Here is a 6,640-nt window from a genome sequence, read left to right as displayed (position 1 = left end):
TTTAAAACATTAACCATTTTTAAAAATAAATCAAACTCCATGCATCACTATGTACAGTAAATTGATCACACTATGTACAGTAAATTGTACATAATACACAAATGCATGATGGTGTCCTAGAATGTTCTCACCATGTTCTGTGTAATCTAAAAAATCTCTTGCCTCTTACTGCCATTTTCTTTTGTGTGTGTTGTAATGTTACAGTGTCTGTTCAAAATTATAAGTTTAGCAGAAAGATTTGCATGCCCATTATTCTATTTTGTTTTCAAATCAAGTTCCAAAGTGGTTCCATATTGAAAAAAATGTCTTTTTAATAACCAGTTTAGAATCTTTCAGACGTGTACACCAATTTAATTTACTTCTTGTGTGTGAAAATTACAACTACTGGATTTCGGTCAAAGCAGTTAGATTGACCTTTCACAGAGATGTATATTTAATTTTATTGTACATTTTTAAATGAAGAGTATGTACATTTTTAAATGAAGAGTATGAACATTTTAGCAATGACAAACTGACCATTAATACATGAAACCCAAAGGGTCATAATCTCATTTCTAACAAACAACACTTTTTTTAAAATAAATACAAAACAATAATAGATAATCTCAGAGTTTAACAAATAAAAACAAATGAAAATATTTCATGAATTGCAAACTAGTCTTGAAAGACGGATCGTGAGTAGTCATTATACTATTTGGCAAGTACATGGCAGAGGATAATATATAGAATTTCAAGCATGAATATATTACGATCTGTTCAAAGCACCATAAATAAAATCAAGCAACATCAAGACTGTTAATTGTACTGCAGTGGATTTGATTGCAAATAAAATATGACAAGAAAAATCAGATCTGTAGCAAGTTGTGTCTGCAAAACTTTAATTGTAAAAATGACACTTATTTATTCTGATCTAAGCTTTTGTTTAAATATCGGAGTCTTTCATATTTGCTAAATTTAACAAATTTGTACACTTGCTCTGGACAAAAAAATACTTCTTACAGTCTTGACAGAAAATACAATCTTACAGTCTGTTATACATGTATTTTGTTTTAATTTTCCAGAAAATACAATCTCACAGTTAATCTGTTGTACATGTATTGTTTTGAGCTTTGGTCTACCTAAAGTGTCCTTCTTGGTGTCTAAATGCAAAAAGAATTTACCAATTGCCCTTGACAGAAAATACCATCTCACAGGCAATCTGTTATATATGTATTTTGTTTTGAGCTTTGGTCTACCTAAAGTGTCCTTCTTGGTCTCTAAATGCAACAAGAATTTACCAATTGCCCTTGACAGAAATTCACAGTTAATCTGTTATACATGTATTCTGTTTTGAGCTTTGGTCTACCTAACTGTCCTCTGCCATGAAAACATTTTAGACCATATCACGTGCTCTTTACAGACAATACAATATACCAGTCCAAATAAGAACTGATATATTGTGTTTTGAGCTTTGGTCTCTGAAGCAACAAGAGTAGTTATCACATGCTCTTGACAGTAAATACAATATCAGAGTTATTGTGAAGACTGATGTTTACTGTCTTGAGATCTCTCTATCAATATCCCAAAGGAAAACAAGTTCAGTCAAACCACAAGAAATGTATACCTTTATCAGAAGAGATCGTGATTTTCCTTCATCTTCAAAAGTGGAGTCTCCAAAAATCTCTGAAACCTGCAATTGAGTAAGCAAAAAAAAAAAAAAGAAAGAAACAAAAGATTATTGAATTTACTTGTTTAGAGCAATCGGTGCAATGTGTCATTAAAACATTATCTACACATATATTATTTCAAAGTTACATTAAAAATCACGTTACATTAAAAATCACAACTCATTAAGCAAGTTGAGGTGCTTAGTGTGGCAGCATACGATAGAAGGCCTGATATTCAGGATGAGCAATGACTGCTGTTTTACCAATGCAGAGGGTCATTAAGTCTGTGTACTTTCCTTGGGAGAGCTTGGGGTTTCCATTTCTGCAGCATTTAATTTACGCCATTTTGCATAGAAATGAAAATGGAGTATACTTGTTTTGCTCAATTTGGATGCAAGCAAAGTTGCCAATATTGATAAATTGACAATTGAATATAATTATGAATAATTTTTTAAATTCTATTTTACTATTTACTGTTCTTTTTGCCTTATAAGCTGAACAGCTTGACAAATCAAGTTTGTAAATTTTTACTGATAATCATATAGAGATAGATATGTTCTATTATCAAAAGGTACTTAGACCTATATATAAACATTAATGAAAGCCACTTTTTTGGGGGGAAGGGGAACTTAATATACATTCGGTATATAAAGTGTAGGAGACTAACATTTCTATATCAAAAAATAAGGTAAATATAACCATTCCAAACCATTCCAAACCTTCCGTCCATCATTCTTCTTTCCTTTGTCATCATTTGATAATTGAGGTCAATACAAAACATTTCAAAGATTCATTTTTGCAATATGTTGACTACAACTTCAAACTTAATATCAATACTTGCATGAATGATTCCTCGGGATGGCCTGGGCTATTCACACTTAATAGAGCTTGATTATGCACCACAGACATTTGTTCAGAATCCGCCATTATTCCCCTATACAGTGTGATGTTCTAAAAGACCCTCTTTTAAATCTTTCACTTCTTCCATCTTCATGTGTTCCAGGATGACCTACATACATGTACTTACCACTTCTTATGAAAACTACACTGCCCAACTTTGGCAAAAGGAAGTAAGTGACACATCAGTCAAATTTGAGTTATTGTTTCTGAAACATCCTTTGTATTGCTGCACATTCAGGCAAAATTTGGGAAAGAAATGATTGTTCTATGGAAAGATATTGAAGAAAATATGCTGTTAAATTGCATGGATGCCCATGTAAATGACCAACACACGTTGCTCATTTCCAACAAATAATACTTTTGTAACTTGCTTCCTTTTGCCAAAGTACAGCAGTTCAGATTTCATCAAATCGGCCAACATCCTTCTGGTGAAGATTAGTTTAATGGTTCTCAAATTTAGAAAATCTTGATCAACACAAATGAGTACAAAATAAAATCACTTACCGGTACATCTTTCACTCCTGGAATGCTTCAATTTATGGAATTTCAGTAGTAGCCCTTCACCAGACAGTCAGACACTGAGCATCTCGTCCCCAGTAGAATGAACAATTGGAATAGAAAGTAACAGTCCACCACTGAAAAGAAATATGAAAAAAAAAAAAATTGACAACTTTTCAGCAACTTTCTAATATTACTTAGTCATGGAACATTGGGGTGTAGTGATTCGGACTCTCGTCTCTCAACCAGAAGGTCATGGGTTTGAATCCCAGCCATTGCATGTTTTTCTTCAGCAAGAAATTAACCCACATTGTGCTGCACTCAATCCAGGTGAGGCGAATGGGTACCCGGCAGGAATACACTGAGTGCTGGAAGGCAGCTCATGCTAAAGCTCAGAAGTGGTATTGGTGCTGTTGGATTTCAGTGCGACAATGGATACAATTGATTACTTTTACAAAGAACGAGGACTTATTTTGTAATCAGAGGAACTGTTATTCCCATATAGTATTGATAAGTAACTGGCAAATGTTTTTCTTTGCATGATCAATTTATAAGTCATGCCTTAAACAGGCTTATTTTTGTTTATATTTTTATACATATTTTTCTCTACTATAAAGCGGATAGAGAAACATGTTTTTTATATAGCATACTACAAAAAAACGAGGAGATTGGTGGGGCTAAGAGGGGCCTTAGCACCACCAATTCCCCGGGGTTAAGCTTAGCCCACTTTGGTTTCCCACTGCATTTTATGAAAGAAGGCTAGCATGGTAAAGAATATTGTACTATCTAGCCCTGCTAAAAAGCAGGTTTAGCCTGATTATTGTAGTGCTAAGCAATGCAGTGTGAAACTGAACAGGGCTAAGGAAAAAGGTGCTAAGCATTATCACAGATAAACATACAAAAAATGTTCAAAAACAAGTCTGTTATTTCTTCGAGTGAGAGTTTGAATTCTATTCCAAAAGGAAATTTACATTATTTTCCTTTCAAACCCCTACCCCCCCCCTCCCCCAAGTGTAATTTGGACATTGTACAATGTCAATTCTCCCATATTGATGTGGAAGTAAAGACAATAGCCAAATCTTTGTTGATGAAATACTCACCAGATGCGTTTGAAGAGGTAAGAATCTGTTCACTCTTAAAATCAGGCACGCAACACCTCTGGAAATCACCAAACAATGAACAGCAAATTAACTGTCGAAGGTATGGTTTGATGAGACACCCATTGGTCTACCTGAAAGCAATAGTTCCAGCTGAAATACGAAGAGTACTTATATTATAAGCACCTTACTCACTGTAGCATCAGTTTTCTAATGAATTAAGTATGAAATTATCATCCTATTATAGTATATAAATCAATCATTTACTTCATTTATTAAATACATTTATTAACAATGAGGCTATGTATTCGCCGTGAGTAAGTCACAGATAAACATTCCAAAGATGTTCAAAAACAAGACTGTCATTTCTTCATTGAGTGAGAGTTTGAATTCTGTTCTCAAAGGAGATTTACATTATTTTCCTTTCAAACCCCTACCCCCCCCCCCCCCCAGTGTATTTAGGATATTGTACAATGTAAATTCAGCAATATTAATATGGAAATAAAGACAATGGCAAAATCTTTGTTGATGAAATTCTCACGAGATGCATTTGAAGATGTAAGAATCTGTTCACTCTTAAAATCAGGCAACAGCTCTGGAAATCACCAAACAATGAACAGCGAATTAACTGTCGAAGGTATGGTTTGATGAGACACCCATTGGTCTACCTGAAAGCAACAGTTTCCAGCTGAAATACAAAGAGTATTTATAAGCATTTAGGCCTAAACTCTTAGCATTTAGAAGATATATTTATTCCTTTGCTATCTAACTTTAGTCTGTAGATCTCACATTAGACTAATAATGACAGTTAGGCACAACTTTAGGCCTACTATCCCACTCCAAGTACCAATGGGGTCCGAATATACATGTACGGACCTCATAGGTGACAATAGCACATGAACGGGTCGATGAATTCACCCGCGGTAACACACTGTGTCGGCACGCGGCAACACAGCTTGTGGCGGGGTAAGCTGTCTAACTTAGATCTCTAAATCTACGACTAGTGACTTTAATTTTTTCTCTCTTTTTAGTTCTGCACTTTTTTGAGTGAAATTAGATCTAGTTAATGTCTAGACTGTCTAGATAGATCTATCACAAATTATATCTAAAGTGAAAATTTTGATGAAATATCTCGGTGCTTGAGTGTGAATAGGTCTAACTTAACCATGTTAACTGTTAGATTTAACTTAAAGTTCGAGAATCTACATGTAGATCTACTACCACTGCCAGCTTTTTTTCTGGACACGAAGCAATGGCAATGTTCCCTAGAATTTATTATCCTACAGAGTGGAGTAGCCTAGATCTAGTGTGAATCATTGCCAGTTAATAATACATAGGCCTACATAAGGTTACATAAGGTTCAGTTCTGGACGCAGGATCTCCTGTTCCAGGGCTGCAAACTCTCACTCATTTTGGTCTTTTCTCACTCTCAAATTTAGTTCATTTGCATGTGTTTCTATTGATCTCACTCATTTTGACCCAAAAATATATCATTGGCCTATGGGAGTCTCACTCTAAACTATTTTAGTATTTATCCGATGTTGGCAGCCCTGACTAGAGGTCGACGTCTATCGAGTCTAGATCAGCATAATTCTAACAGCAAGTAGATCTTACTTAGTCAGGAGACTTCTAAAGAGTAAAAATCATTCACTAACATGGGCTTACTCTTTAGAAGTCTCCTGACTAAGTAGATCTAGGCCTAGCTCTGTAGACACATATTCTACCGTTAGATGCTTAATAGTAACACAGATTAGTACGCATGGGGCTGGACTATAAAAAAACTTAATGTCAGTTATTTAAGTGGTTTAATTTTCGTCTTATTTTGATGATTTTTAAACAGAAAATTGTTTGATTTTGATCACAAGTATTAAAAGATAACTACCAGCTATTTTTCTCCAAATGTTTCCTTTTTAAATAAGAAAAATAAACAACTTACCTGATGCAAGTTTGAACAAGCTGACGCCTCAGGCCAGATCGTAAAAACGAAGTTTCAGCAAACAGACGATGCGAGTCGGCGAGCTAGCTGCGGCGCGCGTATCAAGCCGGTTCGTAAAAACGGCATTCGTCCATTCTCATGAACCCAGAGCGTCTCATGACGTCAAAAATGACGTAACGAAATGGTTTTAAGACCTACAAATTTGTGAAATAAAAGATATTTGACTATTGAGTCGAAATACTGAAAAAAGTCATTTTATATTTTTTCATCGATTTTGGCTTCCAGGCCGGTTCGTAAAAACGGTGACGATATGAAACATAACTAGTAAACCAATTTAAGGCAATTCCCTCACTCCGTAATGTTGAACCTTATAAAGCAGTATTGAATGGTCAAGGGTGTTAAATGCCTTGCTCAGGTCCATGAATACACCAATAACGTGCTCACGATTAGCCAGAGAATCAATTTTTTTTTTTTCATTTTTCCTGTTTGTATCCCTCTTTCTGTTAAAGTAACAAAACAAATTTATTAGATATATTTTTTCTTGTGAGTAAAATATGTACGTA

General features: G+C 34.7%; 1 long non-coding RNA gene across 1 annotated transcript; it reads right to left on the bottom strand.

Moving 5' to 3' along the window:
- Positions 1 to 907: 907 nt before the first annotated feature.
- On the bottom strand, positions 908 to 6,385 carry LOC121415999. Its single transcript, XR_005970083.1, has 5 exons — positions 6,078 to 6,385; positions 4,683 to 4,829; positions 4,145 to 4,202; positions 3,057 to 3,181; positions 908 to 1,669 (listed from the first exon to the last, which is right to left on the bottom strand). It is a non-coding gene; the product is annotated as an uncharacterized LOC121415999 (long non-coding RNA).
- Between the last annotated feature and the right edge of the window lie 255 nt (positions 6,386 to 6,640).

This window comes from Lytechinus variegatus, chromosome 5 (genome assembly GCF_018143015.1).
Source record: "Lytechinus variegatus isolate NC3 chromosome 5, Lvar_3.0, whole genome shotgun sequence".
Lineage (NCBI taxonomy): Eukaryota > Metazoa > Echinodermata > Echinoidea > Temnopleuroida > Toxopneustidae > Lytechinus > Lytechinus variegatus.
The sequence above is the reverse complement of the archived record's forward strand: the minus strand, read 5'-3'. Positions and strand labels throughout refer to the sequence as shown.